This window comes from Gopherus flavomarginatus, chromosome 9 (assembly GCF_025201925.1).
Source record: "Gopherus flavomarginatus isolate rGopFla2 chromosome 9, rGopFla2.mat.asm, whole genome shotgun sequence".
NCBI lineage: Eukaryota > Metazoa > Chordata > Testudines > Testudinidae > Gopherus > Gopherus flavomarginatus.
The window spans coordinates 90622719-90643530 of record NC_066625.1 but is presented as its reverse complement, the minus strand read 5'-3'; the positions used below and the strand labels follow the sequence as shown (position 1 = coordinate 90643530).

The 20812-nt window shown below is 43.8% G+C and overlaps 1 long non-coding RNA gene across 4 annotated transcripts in view; it reads left to right on the top strand.

Annotated features, from left to right (window-relative positions):
- Nucleotides 1-6712: 6712 nt before the first annotated feature.
- LOC127058019 (uncharacterized) overlaps nucleotides 6713-20812 on the top strand; it is a 53213-nt gene continuing 39113 nt past the window's right edge. For 2 of the 4 annotated variants that reach the window (XR_007776258.1, XR_007776260.1), the window contains exons 1-2: nucleotides 6713-6784; nucleotides 9323-9401. This is a non-coding gene — a long non-coding RNA (uncharacterized LOC127058019). Of the gene's footprint in view, nucleotides 6785-9322; nucleotides 9402-10727; nucleotides 12383-18753; nucleotides 18852-20812 lie in introns of those variants that run through there. The other 2 variants (XR_007776261.1, XR_007776259.1) reach the window with 2 other exon arrangements.

Sequence of the window (20812 nt, the reverse complement as noted above, 5' to 3'; positions counted from 1 at the left end):
GCAGAATATTTGTGGAGAGATGATTTTGAATTTTTCAGTTATAATAAATTGTCTGTGGAATCTGATTCTAAAGGTTGTACTCAGCCAATCAGAATAGAAATATGCCCTGTGGTCCATTTCCAAAACACCTGGAATTATAAATAGGGGATATTTGCACCAAGGAAGGGAGAAACTTCCCCTGTGGAGAGATTATCCCATAAATGACTATTATGCCATTTCTTGCATCTTCCTCTGGTGCTGGCCACTGCTGGAGACAGGACAAAAGAATAGCTTGACCCTGGTCTGGCGATCCTTATGGACCTCGGAAGGTACAGATCAAGAACTACTTGCAGGATTATTCACTGACTTCATCTGAAAATCAAAATCACTGAGAAAATTGTGATTTCTTTGCAAACAATTCACCAACTGAAAGAGGCAAAACTAATTAATTGAAAAAATATTTATGACTTATTCACTAAGTTCCTCTCATAGGCCGGGAATGAGAGAAATAGCTGCATATTTTTTAAAGAGATCTAGGTACTTCTCATAATGTCACTCTTTAAAGTAGCCATTCTGGCAGTAGATTCTAGCCTAATGGAGAGAGAATGGACGCATTGTGATACTCCTGTCTCATGAGGGTACGTCTATACTACCTGCCGTGTCGGCGGGTACTGTTCGATGTGTCAGGGATCAATTTATCGCGTCTCGTCTGGACGCCATAAATCCATCCGCTAATTGACGCCCACACTCCACCTCAGCAGGAGGAGTAAGTGGAGTCGATGGGGGAGCCGCGGCAGTCGACTCGCTGCCTTGAGGACAACCAGGTAAGTTGAACGAAGATACTTCGACTTCAGCTAGGCGAATAGTGTAGCTGAAGTTGCGTATCTTAGTTCGAACCCCCACCCTGCCCCACCAGTATAGACCAGCCCTCATTTAACCATTGTGCTAATGCAGAAGAAGCTGCAGGGACTGGTTTAGAGTAGAGATGGGCAAATCTATTGGTGAATCTCATGTTTTCAGGCTTTGCTCATTTAACAACCTAAACTATTTCCCCCTATCATCAATGAAAACTTTAATCAAACCAACCACCTTTTTCCTGCTGAAAAGGAAATCTGTGCTCTCTTTAGGGCTAGAGGAACTCACCCAAAGATAGGCTCGCCCAAGAGGGTACCTGGGGAGACTGATTTTTCATTAGATCATTTTTTTATCTGACTTGGATCAGATCTTTTTTCAGAGTGGGAATGCGCAACCCATAATGTAACTGTCTGAACCAATGATGTTTGAGTGAGTCTGAAATGCGCTGGCCTGTCCCTGTGCTGGAGTTTGTAGAAGATGGAAGTTCAAACTCTTCAGTGTTTCCCTGAAGGAGTTTATTGCTCCATGAGTGGGACTGTGGTCTGGATTTTCTGAGATTTTCTTTCTCTGTTCCAGTTAGTGATGCTTCCTTCCTTCCTGCTGCAAGAGCAGCCCATTGAGCAGAGCCCACCTAAAACATGTTGGGTGGGGAGGGAGGAAACCTTTAACCTGTCAGAATGGAGTGGCTTGTATGTAACCCTTCTGCCCCTCTAGTTGGCAGCAACAAGGGCCGGGTTCAGTATCCAGGGGTTCCGTTTCAGTAACACAATGCATAACCGGCTCGAGCCCCCACCCAGTGACCTGGGACACTCACATACCACACCCCCCTGGGCGCCTCTAGGAGGCAATACTTCCCCTCTCGCAAGCACGGAGTCTGAGTGTAGCAAAATCTTTTTTAATAAAGGAAGGAATCAATGCGGCATCCCATTGGAGAAACACCACAAACAGGGTTATAACACAAACCATAAACAAAAACCCACCTCCAAGTACGTTTGCCACTGTCCTTTTTCCGCTTAGGGTTTTAAGTCCAATCACCCCAAAGTCCAACAACCCAAAAGTCTCTGGTCAATGCCACCCCAGAGTTCGAGAGTCTATCTGTAGAGGTCCCTCCCCCCAGCCTGGGTAGAAAGGGGCACCTTACGTGGTCCAGGGCCAACTGCCCTGCCTCTCCGTGGGTTCTGCTTCCGCCTTCTCCACGAACTGCTCCGCTTCACCAGCCGCTCCACTCTGCTCCTCCAGCCGTCCTCAGGAACTGCTCCGCTCCACCAGCTGCTCTGCTCCATGAGCTGCTCTGCAAAACTGCTCGGCTCTGCTCACTCTGTGGGCCGCTCCACCCGTCCCACAGCTACTCCGCTCTGCTGCCACCAGCTGTCCCGTGATCCACTCCAGCCGTCCCCGCAACTGCTCCACTCCGCCAGCTGCTCTGTTCCACAGCATATCTTCAGGCTCCCCCACTAGTTAGCACAATGCTCAGTGCTCTCAGCTCAGTCATTTCAGCTTTTTTGTGATTTCAACTCTTAGTGATCTCAGCTCTTAGTGGGGGAGCCCCAGTGCTAGTGCACCATTAGCCCAAACGGCGTTCAGCTCAGTAACCTGTATTTAGATTCTTGAGGGAATAAAAAAAATCAACTCTGACATTCCACAGTGGAGAGAGGAGGGGGTGCAACTGGTGCTTCTGGCTCCACAAGGAGACTGCACCACCAGACACAGATACCTGTCCCCAGCCTCTCTACTTCACTGGGTTTTGGAACCCATGTCCCTTGTCTAGCAAGTACCACCCAACTGAGGGTGAGTCATTTGTCACCAAGCAGTCCCACCGCTCAGCAGTCTGGGTTCGGGTAGGCGTGCCTATGCAAATACACTCTCTGACATTCTTTCCACCAGATGTCAGGGTAGAGCTTATCCTGACTCTGCTTACATGTACGAAGGCCAATTCCCATCAAGGATTGTCTCCTGCTAGTTTTGGAGGGACATATTCGCTTTCCTTTGCTGTCACTATTCTGTCTTTCTGTCAATGGGCCAGATCCAATAGCCCTTGCTCTGGCAAACCTTTCAAGGAAGAATTGCCCGAGTTAGGACTGAGTCATATTTTAGTGTTAATGAAAAACAAGTAAACTGATGAGTTACCATGGACCTGACGTGCTGACCACTATCCAGTCATCCAAAAGCTCCAAAGTGCAATTCCTTAAAGGTGGTCTTCAGAAGAAAATTAATGGGGTGGTGCCCTTTTTTTGGTGCTCTAGGACATATAAAGAAAAGAGAGATGTTGTTACCGTCCTCCTAAAATGATTACAGGTTTTTTTTCTTGTTTTCTTTACAGTGGAAGTATCAGGATTGCCAAGTCTGGTTCTCCCTCAGGGCCGGCTTTAGCAAGTGCGGGGCCCGATTTGTACTCACCCGGTGGTGCTCCAGGTCTTCAGTGGTACTTCGGCAGCGAGCCCTTCACTCGCTTTGGGTCTTCGGCGGCACTCAAGGACCCACTGCCGAAATGCTACCAAAGACACGGAGTGCAGCCGGGTGAGTAAAAATTAAAAAGGCGCCAGCGTGGGGCCCTCTTAGGGGCTGGTGCGGGGCCCTCTTAGGCGGAGGGCCCAATTCCAGGGAATTGGGCGAATCGACCTAAAGCTGGCCCTGTTTTCCCTGGTTCTGTTGGAGAGTTTAGTTGACTCATAGATGTGGGTGGCAGCTCTCTCAGCCTTTACCTGAAGGAGCTGGGACACCTCAACCAAGACAGCTTTTCTCTGAACACCAACCAGTCAAACAATTCCCATCAGAGTATTAGTCAGTTTCAGTAAAACTCACTTCACTTCTCAGTTAGTCAGGTTTCACTTCCTTGTTCCTCTAGTTCTCCAGTCATGTCCAGTGTCTTCTAGGGGAGCCAAGACCTGAATTCTGAATGTAAAAACAAGCAGAAAATAAGACTCCTGCTGTTCTTCAAAAAAGCCTTTGGAGCCCTCTTTACATATCAAAAAATAAAAGCAACACAAATGGATCCCAGTCAAAGTATGTTTTCTTTTGCTAAGCCTCTAAATCTGTGTTCAGTTTGCAACCATATGCTCAGCACACTTGCTGTGACTCAAATGTCAGGTGTACCTTGTTGTTGCTGGGCCACGAGGCCTTTGATTTGCAGACTTTCTGTCTCTTTGTCTGATGTGCTTTCCAGTCTTTCCACTGCATGTCTAGCTCTATTCTCTGTTTTTGGAATTCTCAATTGCAGAGATTTCTTTGTACTGCCTTCTTTGTTGTCTGCTATAGCAGGACCATGTTTATTTGCTCTGTTCCGTAACACCTAAGAAACCGGAGGGCTAGTGTGCTCATTGATGTGCCAGAAACTTCTGGTTCAGAATAAGCCTTGATCTGTATATGGTATCATGCCTATATTAAGCATGAGAGATACTTGTCAGACTTCCTGTAGGTCATAGAATCATAGAAGATTACAGTTGGAAGAGACCTCAGCAGGTCATCTAGTCCAACCCCCTGCTCAAAACAGGACCAACCCCCTAAATCATCCCAGCCAGGGCTTTGTCAAGCCTGACCTTAAAAACCTCTAAGGATGGAGATTCCACCATCCCTAGGTAACCCAGTCCAGTGCTTCACCACCCTCCGAGTGAAATAGTTTTTCCCAATATCCAACCTAGACCTCCCGCACTGCAACTTGAGACCATTTCTTCTTGTTCTGTTATCTGCTGCCACTGAGAACAGCCTAACTCCATCCTCTTTGGTACCCCCTTCAGTTAGTTAATGGCTTCTATCAAATCCCCCCTCACGCTTCTCTTCTGCAGACTAAACAATCCCAGTTCCCTCAGCCTCTCCTCATAAATCAGCCCCCAATCATTTTTGTTGCCCTCCGCTGGACTCTCTCCAATTTGTCCACATCCCTTCTGTAGTGGGGGGACCAAAACTGGATGCAATACTCCAGATGTGGCCTCACCCGTGCTGAATAGAGGGGAATAATCACTTCCCTCAATCTGCTGGCAATGCTTCTGCTTATACAGTCCAATATGTTGTTAGTCTTTGTGGCAAGAAGGACACACTGTTGACTCATATCCTGCTTCTCGTCCGCTGTAACCCCCAGGTCCTTTTCTGCAGAATTGCCACTTAGCCAGTTGGTCCCTAGTCTGTAGCAGTGCATGGGATTCTTCCGTTGTAAGTGGAGGACTCTGCACTTGTCCTTGTTGAACCTCATCAGATTTCTTTTGGCTGAATTCTCCAATTTGTCTAGGTCACTCTGGACCCTATCCCTCCCCTCCAGCATATCTACCTCTCCCTCCAGCTTAGTGTCATCCACGAACTTGCCGAGGGTGCAATCCATCCCATCATCCAGATCATTAATGAAGATGTTGAACAAAACCGGCCCCAGGACCGACCCCTGAGTCACTCATAGATTCATAGTTGGCTGCCAACTAGACATTGAGCTGTTGATCACTACCCATTGAGCCCGATGAGCTAGCCAACTTTCTATCCACCTTATACTTCATTAATCCAATCCATACTTGAACTTGCTGGCAAGAATACTGTGGGTAACCATATCAAAAGCTTTGCTGGTGTCCAGATATATCACATCCACCACTTTTCCCATATCCACAGAGCCAGTTAGCTCATCATAGAAGGCAATCAGGTTGGTATGGCATGACTTGTCCTTGGTGAATCCATGCTGGCTGTTCCTGATCACCTTCCTCTCCGCCAAGTGCTTCAAAATGGATTCCTTGAGGACCTGTCCATGATTTTTCCAAGGACTGAGGTGAGGCTGACTGGCCTGTAGTTTTCTGGATTCTTCTTCTTCCCTTTCCTAAAGAAGGGCACTACATTAGCCTTTTCCCAATCATCCGAGACCTCCCCCGATCACCATGAATTTTCAAAGATAATGGCCAATGGCACCGCAATCACATCAGACAACTCCCTCAGCGCCCTCGGATACATTAGATCCGGCCCCATAGACTTGTGCTCATCCAGTTTTTCTAAATAGTTTTGAGCCACTTCTTTCTCCAGCGAGGGCTGCTCACCTTCTCCCCATACTGTGCTGCCCAGTGCAGCAGTCTGGGAGCTGACCTTGTCTGTGAAGACTGAGGCACAAAAAACATTGAGCACTTCAGCTTTTTCCACATCATCTGTCACTAGGTTGCCTCCCCCATTCAGTAAGGGTTCCACACTTTTTCCGACCACCTTCTTGTTGCTAACACACCTGTAGAAACCCTTTTTGTTACCCTTCACAACCCTTGCTAGCTGCAACTCCAGTTGTGTTTTGGCCTTCCTGATTACACCCCTGCATGCTTGAGCAATATTTTTATACTCTTTCCTAGTCATCTGTCCAAGTTTCCACTTCTTGTAAGCTTCCTTTTTATGTTTAAGCTCACTGAAGATTTCTCTGTTAGGCCAAGCTGGTCACCTGCCATATTTGCTGTTCTTTCTGCACATCGGGATGGTTTGTTCCTGTGCCCTCAATAAGGCTTCTTTAAAATACAGCCAGCTCTCCTGGAGTCCTTTCTCTCCCACTTCTCCCGCACATTTGCCTCCCAGGGGATCCTGCCCATCAGATCCCTGAGGGAGTCAAAGTCTGCTTTTCTGAAGTCCAGGGTCCGTATTCTGCTGCTCTCCTTTCTTCCTTTTGTCAGGATCCTGAACTCAACCATCTCCTGTTGTAGCTATACCCACCACAAGTACAAAGAGGGATATATCAGCATATAGTATCTCTAGTTTGTTGGGAGGCAACTTTTTTTATGGCAACTGGCATGATTCTTTCCTATTTCGTTGTACCTTTTATTACCATACTGCCAGACTTTCTAACTGTGCCTGCTGTGTGAATGATGAATGGCCAGGTGGCCTTGTAAGATTATAGGGATAGTGTGGGCGGGGAGAAGGCAAAAGATCCGCCTGCGTGTGTACATATTTCAGACTCCTAGCTGCTGCATTATATCCATGCTAACTTAGGAACTGTACCTCTTCACACAGGGTGGGTATCTGCATAACTAATAAAGAATGGGGTGGATCAGCTGGTTCACCAACAGAAAGCACAGACTATCAGCAAGTTTTCCTCAATGGTTTTGTTCTTGAAGTTTTCAAGAGTATCATTATTGCCAAAGAGGTGCAAAAAATGGTTTTACAGCTGTGGCAAACAAAGAGGGACAACCCCAATCTGGGTCCATTTCCAGCCCGTGTTTCTCTCACCTCCCATATAATTCGCAAGTGGCACTGTTTTATGGCATTTCTTGTACATGGCCAGGGAGATGGCTAGTCCCTAGCGTTGCTTGCGTACTCTGCTCAGTGTGCTCTGCCTTGTATGTTCACAAGATCTAAGCAGGGAGTTAACTAGTCCATTCTGGATGGGATTCCACCTGGGGCTTGACACTCTTACACAAGTGCTGGGCTTTTTTATTCTTTCTGCTTTTTTGACTCTTTAAGTGCTCAGCACCCTGTTCCTGGTTGGTAAGGAGTGAGCTGAGTCACTGCCCGGAGTGGTAGGTCAGTATTTAAGTGCTCAATGCATAAGCATTATTGTTTGTGTTCTAATAGTGCCTTGAGGCCTGTACATGTGTGGTGCTCTCCCTCGATAAAGAAAGAGACATCTCTGCCCCAAGGAGCTTACAATTTAAGCCTAAGGCAAGAGATGCATAGAAGAAACATGCAGAGGGAAGAGAAGGTAACAATGAGGCAGTTGTGATCAATGTGGCAATCAGCAGTCACCGCACACATCTGGCTAACCACCGAGTGTTCTGCAGAAGGGGTTTTTTTGGGGGAGATTTGAAGGACAGTTTTGTGTATACAGCTCCTCGTAAAATTCCACAGCAGCTCATCTCCACTTCAATTACAGATCTAGCAGGGGAAGTCTCTATATCCTACCACTTTGTTTAAAGCTCAATGCTGGAATTTTCTGTTTTTTCCTGGGACCTCTGGCCTAAGGAAATCTTGGTGTGCAAGTGCAGAAGGCTGAAAAAAGGGAAAGTTCAATTTTTGCTCCATTTCTCCTGTTTAAATATTTGTATTCCTGCCTTTCCGCTGGGAAAAACGAACCTTGTTGTGGAAAGTTATCCCCTTGCTGGCCATCCCATGGTCATTCCTGTCCAGCGGTGGCAGTGTGCCTGTTCTGGCTTGCTGAATTTCTAGCAGCATCTATTACCTTCATTACTGAGACATCACTGATCGGAGGTTTGCTCCTACTTCCATGGGTATGCATTGCTGTTCTTGGCATCTTCCCTTCCACCTCAGACATGGACAGTACACTGGTCTGTTGAAAGTCTCTGGTGTTTGGATTTCATAATGTCCAAATTTAATCTGGTTTTTCCGGCTCTTCCCTTTGTTACAGTAAAACGCTCCACTGTAGGATCCGTTAAAGATGGCTGGATTCAGCTGGAGCCTAATGTTGTTTTCATGGATGAGCACTCCATTCATGACGAGTCGCTTGCTTTGATTAGTGATCTGATGACAGGCATGACCTTGGACTTTGTTTATATTAGAGAGGCCTGGTTATTTCAGTTGCATTTAGTAATCCCGCTTGATGCATGTCCTCCCAAATCCTCTTGTGCCCCCCAGGCCAGACCAGAGCACATTTTACCTGAGTAGCAAGAAACAGTAGAGCCGTGAATGATACCAATCATAAAATCTCAGGATCAGGTTCTCAGTTTGGCAGTCCCCCTTTCCTCTGTCTTACAGCTTTGTTTGGGAGACCACTGCCAGGGGGGTTGTGGCATGGTTTATTCTCCTTTTGTACATAGGACACAGGCACCTAACACAAATTCCTAATCGGATTGTCCCATTTTATTTCCATATCATACATAACCCAATAAGGAAGGGCTATGAGGACAGATCTAGGCCTGGGCTTTCGTACTCACACAGTTAGTGAGAATGCTACGATGGGAATTACATCTACCACATCTGTCTCCAGAACAGTGGGCTGGGTCCAGTTCCTGTTGAAGTCAATGACAAAACTCCCAATGAGAGCGATGGAAGTAGTGAAGGGCCCATTGGTTGCATCATCACTCAGAGGCAGCTTGAGGGGCACAGAGGACCTAGAGTAGGAGACACTCGGGTAAAGCCAGACAATCATTGGATTTAAGGCCTGATCCTATGAAGTGCTGAGCACCCTTAACTCCCACTGAGGTCCACACTTCCCAGTAGTCACTCAGCACCTTTCAGACACTTACGGCTGAATTCTGCCTTCATGCCTTGTGCGTCCCACAGTGATGTCAGCTGGGTTGCAAAGGGCATAAAAATGAGCAGAATCTGGCCCTGAGAACCCCACTGCAGCATTCCAATGCGGCGGCTGCGTTAGCAGAGGCTTCCAGTTTCCCCATCTCTTGCAAAGTAATTTTCAGGGATTTCAGGTTCTCGTGCCAGAGGGATCTGTGGCCTGTCAAAAGACATTGGATATTTAACAGGCAAAACTAAGGCCAAAAGAGTTCAGCTTATTCCCCAGCTAATGTTTCCAGTCACACAGATATTTCCACTTTATTGGACAGTTGCTCTATTTCTAAATGGGTGTTTACTTTACCAGGCAGTTAATGGATCTGAGAGACTTGGAATCAGTTGCAGCCTAGACTCTCCCTCCTGGAAACCTGACTCCAGCTCTGTGTGTGAGTATCTACCAACACAACACCTCCTTGGCCTAGTGTTCTTATCTTCACCTAGGGTGACCAGACATCCTGATAAAATCAGGACTATCCCGATACTTAGGCGTTTGTCCCAAGTCCCAACCGATGTTTGGTCAGGACGCAATTTGTCCCAATATTTCGCAGTGACCCCCCCTCCCAGTGTGTCCCGATATTTTCTTCCTCTCATCTGGCCACCATTTCTTCACTCCCAGCCTTCTCCATGGAGTTACTGATTATTAAAAGGCCAAGTCCCCTTGTGGGGTGACCCATTGTTCAGCCATTTCATTCAAGAGATACAGTGTGTGTCCTCCCCGCCCCCGCCATTTTCTTTCTTCCTTCCTTGGGAATCTGAATAGGAAACTGGTCTTCCTCCTAATCCACCATCACACACAAACCAGTTATTGTAGAGTTGCCCTTCGGTGCAGGGCTTTTGCTGCCCTCTCAAGGAAAAATCCATGGTGGGAGAAGGCAAATGAAAATCCCCAAACAACTTTGAAGCCAGGGCTTGCTAGAGCTATTTTTTCCTTTGAGGGGAGTGGTTAGCAACCTCATGGGAAAAGCAGGGGAGGTCCCACCTTTCCCCATTCCCCCAAATGCAGAGACTTACATGATTTGCTTGGAAAGCAGGCACTATGCCACCGTCTATCTAGGTCTCCACATAAAGGGTCTATTGCACTAAGCTGTCCTGTTAGCGCTCTCTCTTCCTTTGACAGCCTGGCCCCCGGCCTACAATCACACATTAGCAGGACTTCTGCCAGAGCTGATGTCCATCAATTAGCCACTGCTATCATTCAAATCCCTGAAAGGTCCCAAAGGAGCATGACCTAGAATGAAGCTGCTGCCTTGTTCCACTCTGTGGCCACACAAGAGCGTTCAAGCTTGGGGAGCAAGGAGGGAGGTGTCACTTCCCTCCCACAGGTGTACAGCACCTTACGCCTGGCCCTCCATTCCTTTGCTTCCCTCCAGGCTGTGTAACAGAGAGCGCAGCGCCCATTGTTCATATTTCATCCATTTGGTCTAGAAAAAAAGTTTGCAAAATTTCCCCCTAAGAGAAGCATGTGAACTTTGCATAGAGGTAAAATGAATTCATGTGTTCAGTCAGTCAAAGGTTAGGCAAACCAGCCTTGACAATATCCTTTAGATGCAAAATCATGCAAATAGTTAACATTAACTCATATGCACACTCCTTACTACAGAGATGTCCTAGCAACTGGGTTAAGACTAGAAGTTATAGATCTAAAACCAATAATGTAGGAGTCCACACAAAAGATCTACCACCTTTGTGAAACGGCCCTGTATTTGCACCAGAAGCAAAGTCCCTGGGACTTAAAAGAAGCCAGGATGTGAATTCCAAGTCTTCACTCCATGGCACAGTCAGATGGCTCCAACTAGAACACCAGCGTGAAACTCTCTTCAGCTTTACACCAGCTCAGATCTGGATCCAAACACTGCAGCCAGCCCCAGCTCTGCCTGTGAGGAAAGTAAATTCCGCAGACGTATGATGACGCACCGTGTTCTGCGGCAATGGGTTTATTTCACAGCTTTAAAGTGTTCAGCTCTCTGTCTTTTCATCAGTTCCTTGTAGTGTTAGTGTTTGTGGAGTATTTAGTGTGTATCCTTCCGTGGCAGTTCGGCCTGGGCAAGGACAATGGCAGCAGGCCCTAAGTGGCATGGCTTCGCTCCACACACTAGCAAAGCTAGCAGCTGTATATTCGCCTGGTTTGCAATACAGTATAGTCAGCGACATTGACTTAGAATACCACACAGTGCTTCCCTTAAATCTGTGCTAGATTATGTTAATTAATCCTCATGCCTCAAAGTCGCTTTCCACTGGTTTATCCACAGTAGATTTCAACAGCTTTCCAAATTCAGAGAGGTTAAACTACCTGGCCTACATTCTCTTGGATCTTGTCCATGCTTGTCAGGAATAACAGCGGTTAGGTCATGACAGTTGTGTGTTCTTTCTAGTCTCCATTCGCTGGGTCCGAAAATCCTAGAAGACCACATTTTAATGGGAGTTCTGTTCAAGGAGCGGCTGGAGGAGCTGGGACATCCCTGGGCCAGAATAGCAAAATTCAGATGTGAACATGAACTTTTGCAAGGTTTGTGGAAGAGGATAGCGGAAGGTTTCAGACCCTCTGCTCTGGTGTGGGTCTCTCCCATCAAGTCACTGTTATGTTGTATACAGGAGCAAATCTTGTGCCCTACTCCTTGATAAGGTTCTGCTGCATAGGCCAGGAAGGAGGATTTCTGAGTGGCCATTCTGGAAGTGCATATCCCCAGTGTGGTGGTGGGAGAGCCAAGTTCCCCAGGGGATTCCTGCATCAGGGTGCCCAGGGGAGGTAGTTTGGATCACCCGACTCTCCCCTCAACTGCAGAAGAGGGGACCTATGGCTGTGGAGGCTATTCCAATTTCTGGTCTCTGCAGAGTGCCCCATAGTCTTCGGGTGAGAATTCCTCCAACATTGCTCTATGGAAATCCCCACTGCCCAGCATGGTTACTTAGTCAGGGCACTAGCTGATGATTTACTCTACTGTCTAGCTGAAATGAGTGGCTTCCTGCTTTACTTTATTTTGTAGCTACTGGCATCACATTTTCTTTAAGGAAACCCCAATGGTCCATATGACTAGGGGACAATGAAGCTTAGTTAACTTACTAAGACTGAGCTAAGATTAATATTTTGAGAAGGGCTGATTGAAAAATGGTATTTTCCATGAAAAGGTTTTGTTTGTTTCCAAATTTCTCATGAAAACTTTTGATTTTTCATCTAAATGAAAAACTTTGTTTGCTGTTCCCCTCTTTCTCCTTTCTCTTCATTTCACCTTTTTATTCCACTAGGAAGGGAAGGAGGGGGAGAAAGAGAGAAAGGTACAGCACTACCAAATCCCCTGAACTAAAAGCCCAAATGCTTTTGATTATATTTGGAAAAAAAAATGTAAAACCTTCCATGGAACAACATTTTCCATAAATATTTTGTATAGCTAGAAAAGTCTTTTTTTGTTGTTGACAAAACTTCATGATGAATAAATTTCAACTAGCTCTAATTGTGAGTCATTTATTTCTGAGCCATGTATTTATCTGAACATATTTACTCAAACCTCTGCATGGCAGATAATAAAATTCTGCTTTTTTTATTTGAAAAGGTGGCTTCATTTAAATTAATGCATTTCTGTCATTACCATAAAAATATTATTCACTTGAAAATAAATTAAAAGTTTGCTCCACAAGCATGAATGGCCTGGATTGTATGGAGAGTTTACTGTACATTTCTACAAAACTCTTAATACAAATCCAGATCTTATCCCCTGTCCAGAACAGTGCATTATTTGAATAACTTACTATCACCTCTACATACCCAGTGCTGCTGACACAACCTACACACGACTAACTAAGAACCATGTCTTTAAGGAAAATATTTTAAACCTTTATTTTAGAATCAAATGATTACAGAGCCCAATTATTCTCTGGAATAATTTGTATTTGTTATTAGTTCTTTATAAAAGATGCCATGGAACCACAAATATGAAGGCATTTCTCTTGTGTCTTTAATGCCGTCCTTAATTACTGGTAGTCTGGTTGTGTACATCTGCTAGGTTGGGGGTAACTGTGGGAAAGGGTCTTGGAATGCATATTGACATTGTGAAATATGCATTGTGTGCAGCTCTTACTCCAAACCTCTTTTGCCTACAAGGCAACTTGTTGCATTCTGAAGGTAACAAAGAGAATATAAACTGCCCAATCTGATCCATTCCAACTCTGAGTCTAAAGCTACCTCCTGGAGGGATTTCTCAATAGATCAGTACATAGATAACAATAGTTTCATGCAAAAAACCCCACTGTACCATGACAATTTTTCCTTGTCCAAAAAAGCCTGTCTTTAGTTTATGATGTGTTACTCCAAAAATCGCATGTTAAGCTTCTGTGTAAATCTTTCCGCATTTGGTAATTAGCTGTCATAAGCCACTGCCAAAACACAGTAGCACAATGGATTTTAGGAAACTTTGCTGAAACACAGTTAAAAAGACATTTTGTTTGCTTTGTTTCCTCTGTGGGAAATATAGGAAAAGCCCACTTATGAATATTTCAAAACTTAATGCTCAGCCTATGTTAATAGCCTTAAGGTCAGAGAAATATCATATGGGATAGTGCACTGAAGAAGTTTAAAAAAAAGATTGTTTAAATATGCTCATGTTTTTATGTTTATCAGGGAGGACTACAGTGCACAGATTTTTGGCTCTGATCTTTGAAGAAGCTGGGGTGTGAATACAAGCTCTCACAGTGTTTGGAAGGGAGTCCAGGGAGATAATAGGTGCCAGAGTTTTATGGCAGGCAAAATTACAATATTTTGGGGATGCTGGATTGTTTTGATGTTAGGGTACAATGGGAGGTGAGATGAGTAATGTAATTCTCTAAAATGGAGAATGTAAGTGTACTTTTGTCTGACATTTTACAAGGAATGTGAAGATTGGAATGTCAACCTCTTGCAGTCTCTTGTTGAATGAACTAAGATTCTTCCTCATTTTTTTTATTTTTGGATATTTTTGGTTGATTTTGATTTTTTACTCTTTGATCTAGATGTGCAATTACTCTCCTGTTTGAAAGGAACTTCCCCAAAACCAGCCATTTGAAACATTTCCTATTGTTTTTAACAATTAAAAATGTGAGAAGGCAAATTTTGGAAATCATAGAAGTAAAGTGTTGAGTATTAAATCTTTTCCCCACAAACCGGAACTTCCATATTGTTATTTAGGATTATATGATGCATCTACATAATCATGAGTAAATTTCAAATGTACATGGAAACAAAGAAGTGGCCTATGAAATCCTTAATTAACATTTTGCTGTTTTCAATTCAACTAAATCAATTTGTGAACCTTGAAAAGATTTGCCATTAAGTTCCAGCTAGATGCGTGCAGACGCCTTGCTGTTTCTATTTGCATTTGATTCATGGACTAGGAAAAAAGAACCTTCTGTTTGCAAGTGTTCAGTTCTTTCAGCCACGAAAGTTGTTTGTGGGCTAAATCTGATGCAGTCATTTTTTAGGTAATATTTTTTGAGCAGAAAGCAGAGCAGTTATATAATCAGAGCCCACTTCTTCATTACATCAGGTGATGCCCAGAAAGATCAGACCGGCTACTTCACAACAAAAACTTGAAGTTTTACTTTCCAAACCATGTTGTTTAAAGCACCTCTACCCACCCTCCCAAACAAAACAACCTCTCCCCTCCACAAATAACAGGACAAACTCACTCTGCATGGAGTGCTGTCCAATACACAAACTAAAGTAACTGGAAAAGCAAACAAATGGGGCTAGATCTCCATTTTCTCTAGCAAGCTCCTGAGCAGATGACAACCTGGCTGCTCAGGTAGTGTGCTGGGATTTTGGGCTAACAATCAAAATAGCCAATGTACAACCACAAGGAGTTTTAATGAGTTCAAGAATCACTGAATTTTATTACAAAGCTATTCCAACTCATTTGTCAATGAAACAATGTAACCACTACAAAACACAGTGCATGAGAATGTTGCAGCGTTCAGTAGCTTGAGGATTTACTTATTTTGATTTCCTGAGTCTCCGCTTTGCAGTTTGAAAGGCGGTGTTGTCTTTTCCGATCTCTAGTTCAGTGCAGTGGGGTTGTTTTGGGATCGCTACCCAGTCTGGAGCCCATCGGACCTGACAGATCTGTATTCATTAGAACAATGATTTGTTTATTACATGACTGACCCCTGGAAAGGCCAATGAGTTTCAAATCAGGGCCCAATCACAGCAGCTGAGGGTTGGGCTGCATTGATCTCCTCATTCCAGCTCTGATCAGGGCTGTGATAACTACTGCCGCCTTAAAGTGAAAACTCCTGAGCTTTTGGATAAAAAGGTGAGACTTGCTCAGTCACAGGCTATGTTTGTGGCTGGAATTGAATTTCTAGGGCTCGCAGTGGCATCATCAAACTCAGTGAACATTGAGCACAGTCGAAATGCCCTGACAGGAAAAGCTGGGTCTACATTTATCTCTCGTTCACCCACATGGCTGATCTCAGAGATTTGCCAACAGGCAGCTCTTGAGATGACTGTCCAGGGAAATATTGAGCCCAGCTTTGCCTCGTGAGCACTTACCAATGTATCAGTACAATATCTAAATTCACATTTAGTGAGTCTAATCCCAGGACACATTTTAAAGATTTGTTCTGTGCTTTTGTCTCTGTATTTACCATACATTCTGTTTCCTGAACCAGCCATGTGTATTTTAAACTTCTTCAAAGCCTCTTCCAGCTCTTAGTTTCCATTTCATGTACAGTTTCCTTCATGGCAACCTGCCCAATTATTTGTCTTTCCGAGGTTCATAGGCACAGCAGCAAAAGGAGATGGGGAAATACCCTTAGGGCCTGATCCAAGGCCCTTGAAGTCAGTGGTAGCCTTTCCATTTGGCTTTGGCTCAGGCCCAGCGTGAGTAATAAGTTGTTTTTTGCTACCTAGGGACATTCTGGCACATTGCTAATAATATAACAATGCAGCACCACAACTGGGCTGTGAACAATAGTAACAGTTTACAGAGAGCGGAGGAGGGAAGAGCTGGTCCCTTAAGACATAATAGGAAACCTAAATTTAAACCTAAAAAGAACTCAGAATGTCTCAATGGCCCTGGACATTTGCTGTTGGATTTCCTCTGGTCTATGGGAAACTGATGGGTGGTGCTTATACAATTAGGTTACGAATGCTATGTGAACATACTAGCTACATAATTACTTGTTTTTTCACCCCCACCCACTACGGTATGTTCTTTTATTACTATGTCTCTGTTCGCCAGGCAGGTTTTGTCTTCCTCCAATGGTCTAGTCTAACTCCTTTGTAATGTCAGTGGAGACATATCCATTGCTTTCAGTGGAGGGTGGCTCAGGTGCTAAACATTTTGGGTGAAATGCCCTTGACTTCAACAGGGCCAGGATTTCACTCTTTAATGCTCTGTACAGCGTTAAGCATCCTAGGTGCACCAAACTGGTGATCGGAAAGACCTCAGAGAATCAGTTTACATTGGTTATTGGTTTGACAATACAGAAATATGAGCGCTGAAGCAGGAGGTATATATTGAGTGTCCATGCAGAGGGGGTATGCTGAAATAACTAATCTGGAATGGCTATTTTAGTAAATTTCCAAGTGTAGACAAGCCCTGATGGATGAAATCTTTATATGCTAAACATTGCTTGTGGCTTTCCTAAGAGAAAGCTGAGAGTTTGACAGCGTGTCGTCTTTTAGTCACGTCTTTTGGAGATATTTGTATCCTTTTTTCATATATTTTTTCACCAGACTCTGAAATGAGACATTACAACAGGTCCTCCAGCAACTTGGTCTACCAAGAACATTTTGTTGAGGACATGTTCTTCCAGGTGTAAGAAATAATGTCTTGAAACTCCATCCACTGGGGTGAAATATTCTTGATTATTCTATAAAACAGGCATGGAATCAAATGGAGGCTAGGGTGACCAGACAGCCAATGTGAAAAATCAGGATGGGGGCGGGGGGTAATAGGAGCCTATATAAGAGACAGACCCAAAAACCAGGACTTTCCCTATAAAAGTGGGACATCTGGTCACCCTAATGAAGGCAAAAGTGACAAAGCTATATAGGAAAAACATGAATTCCCACCTATGTCTCTAGCAAGACTAGAATCTGTGCAGCATCACGCAGTAGGCATCCCTTTAACTACGCCCATTTTCTTCTCAGAGCAAGCGTTCTTGTGCAGTAATTCAGAGTTCTTATTGTCACTCAACCACAACAGAGCAGAACCAGGGGGCTTGGCTATATCAAAGCATTGGTGTATGGAAGAGATTTAAAGAGCTGTCTTACAGTGAAGCAATGAGCTGGATAACATGTTCCCAAGAAGGGCTGGAGTCAGATAGTATTAGGATATTTCAGTAAAAGCTGGATGACCTGGGGTTTAAAATTAAGAGGGAAATATTGGGGTTGGTGCCTAGGATAGCTGACCAGCATGACTGCCTTTACAGGAGGCTGGGAGGGGATTTTACAATGATCCCTCTGCCCGCCGACCCCGGCTATAAGATTTTATTTGCACAGGAGTTGTCTTCTGACACCACTTTTTTTTAGGTTTTATAACAAGAGGCTAGAGACAGCAAAGCTGTCATCATACCATTCTGGACAGGATGGGTCCCTGGGCTGTCTCTGTTCCTGCCCTATTATGTGAGGGTCATATGCTCCATTTCCAATCAGGAAGCAAAAGTGTGTCCCATCCCTTCCCTGTCCAAACCCTTTATATAATAGCCACTGGCTCCCAGTACACTGCAAAATTTCTGCCTTAGACGAGACAGAGGTTACTTTCCATTCTTGTACAGTGGAAAATGTCAGTGAAACGTAACCTAATCTGGAATACCTCCAAAGATGTTTACAGTATTTTCAAGTGACACTTGTGTAGGTACTAAGACAGATCCTCCACCCTCACCCCATATTACAGCCTAAACTCAGCTGCTGCAAATTAAATAGTGCACTTCAGGAGAGGAAGGTTGGAAGGAAAAGCAAAGAACTGGTAACTTCTTAGTGCCAGTTAGACTACTGATTCAGATGGAGGCAGGATCAAGCCCATTATTACAGCCGGGATTATTCATAGCCCCTACTGTACAAAGGCAACTAGAATGTGCCTAGGATCGCAGAACAATTTCTCCTGCAGACTCCCTCAGTTTGGCAGGAGAACCAAACATTTTCAAGATTGCTAACTAAAACTGAGTGGCCAAAAGATCTGCAGAATGGGCTTCTTAGATTTTTGCAGAGGTGAATTGGCTGACTCTCAATTGTGCGATTCATCCCCCACTCTGTGGTAAATGATGCATACATGGTTTGCAGAGTTGGTCTTCAAAAGAATCTTTCTGAAGTAATCAATCAAAAGCATTTTTTAGTGACAAATTAGTTGTGTCCTGTAGCCCATGAAAGCTTATGCTCAAATAAATTTGTTAGTCACTAAGGTGCCACAAGTCCTCCTGTTCTTTTTGCATATCTATCCTGAATCTTTAATAAAACAAAGTGCTACCTTGGTCTTTATTCTTTATATGCTATTAATAGCACATGTCCTTTCAGAAACACTGAGTAAGAACAGTTGCTATCGCGATGAGAGACCAGGAAGAGCCTTGCTCAAAATAATGACGCCAAGAGAACCCCAAGAGAGCCTGGTGTTGGACCAGGATCTAATAGCAGCGGGCAGATGAACCATTTAAGAAACCCTGGGGGAGAATGAAAAATTCAGATACTGTTGAAATAATTTCTGCTCTGTTCTAACTACTTTGAAAATGTCTCACATTTCCTGTTCATCCCTCATTTGTTCATCATCTTAGGAAGCGGGGCCTCCTGTCACCCATGAAGGGGAGTGCTGGGGGGCACCAGTGTTCCTGGCTGAGGGAGTGTTATCCAACAGCTCCCAGTCAGACTGTAGGTAAGATGTATTTTCACTCTACACTCATGAAGACGTATATCCATCACTAGTAACAGAAACTGTCCCTTTGTACAGAACATAGTAAAGAACTGCACATTGTGTGAACGTGCACAGCTTGTAAACCATTGTCTATGTCGTGTGCATGTATGTAACCACTGATATGGGGATACCATGCTAAAATATCCTTTTTACAGTATGTTTAGAATAATCAGTTTCCACTTGGTTTGCAGATATGGCCTTGGCTACATTGAGTAGGGACCACGTATTCATGTTCTGGTAACCTGCGCGCCATTGTAATTTTCACAGAAACTAAGCAGAGCTGCAATTTCACCTTTCCCCATAGTACAAACAACATGAACATGGCCAAGGAAGTGAGATGAGACTGCTAAGAATTGTGGCAAAATAATTAATAATTCGATGTTCGCCAAATCATTGAGAGGAAACTCGATATTCAGTGCAAATATACTCAAGGATTGTGACCTATAAACATCCTAGCAGCACAGGACTGTAGGTTGAAGACAAAATAGTAATGCAAACGATTTCATTTTAACATTCATGTAAGTGAACAAAATTAATTTTACAATTAATTAATTAAAACTTTTTTGTTTTTCTGTCCCTGTTTTTCTATTGTAATTCTTTTTTTTTATAAATAAAGGTAAATTGGCTTTTTTTAAAGATGCACTTAAACACTTTTTGAGAGACCATCTTTGTTATTAGTGAGACGTTTTCAGTGTATAATTATTTTCATGCATTTTCAGACTCCCATTGGCAGTTCTCATTCTAGTAATGCCCCTGCAGTGCCTGTATACTGATAAAAGAAAGTCAGAAAATAAGAGAAATTTAATACAGTTGTTTGGCTACAAAAGTCTAGGCAGAATGTTGCTATTTAACTGAGCAAAGTAAGTTAATCCATTTATAAAGGTTGCTCCCAGTAAACACTTGGCTTCTCTTCAACAGGAAATGATGAACTCTGAACTCAAAATGCATGGAAATATTTACATTTCAATTTATTTTTTATTCTTGTTTAGCTAGAAAAGCCCCCTTCATTGCAACAGAAACTTAAGACCTGATTCAGCAAAACACTTAACATTTACTGGAGAAAATCTCTTCCTTAAAATCTTCATTAGAATTAAATTACCAAAAAAATCATGGTGCACCTGCTGGGGCTCGGGGCTTCATAGGAGTGGGGCTGAAACCCCAAGTCCCAGCTGGTGCCTCCGGCAGGGCTGAAGCCCCTAGCCTAGCAAGTGTGACCTGGCTCTCGAGCTTCTGAAGATTGTCATATGCAGCTTGCAGGGTCAGTAAGCTTGGCCACTCCTGGTGTATAACATCAGCCTTGAGAACGGTGCTTACTAGAATAGTATCAGGGGTAGCCGTGTTAGCCTGTATCCACAAAAACAATGAGAAGCCCAGTGGCATCTTAAAGACTAACAGATTTATTTGGGCATAAGCTTTCGTGGGTAAAAAAACCTGGTTCATCAAATGTATGTATCTGAAGAAGTGGCTGAAGAAGTGGGTTTTTTACCCATAAAAGCTTATGCCCAAATAAATCTGTTAGTCTTTAAGGTGCCACTGGCCTCCTCGTTACTTACTAGAATGACTGACTTGAGCTTTGAGGTCATTCTAAGGAATCCCACCAGCCCAGGGCTTTTTGAATATGTCATGAAAAAAGCTCCCTTTCATTTTGACATCACTCAGTTGACTGTCAAAGCTCACAGAGGGAAAGAACCTGTCCTACAAGCTTCACAGAGCCACAAATCAAGTGTCTGAATTTGTTTCAATTTAATGACAAATTAAATTGGCATGATCTACTGGCTTTTTAAAAAACTAAAACAATGATTGCGTAATTGAGCATCTACAGGAATCCTTGGGGGAATATATTGAAGCGAGGCTAGAATTTCACTAATCTAACTAGTAATAATAATAATAATGATAAAAATTCCTGCTATTGCTCCTCAATG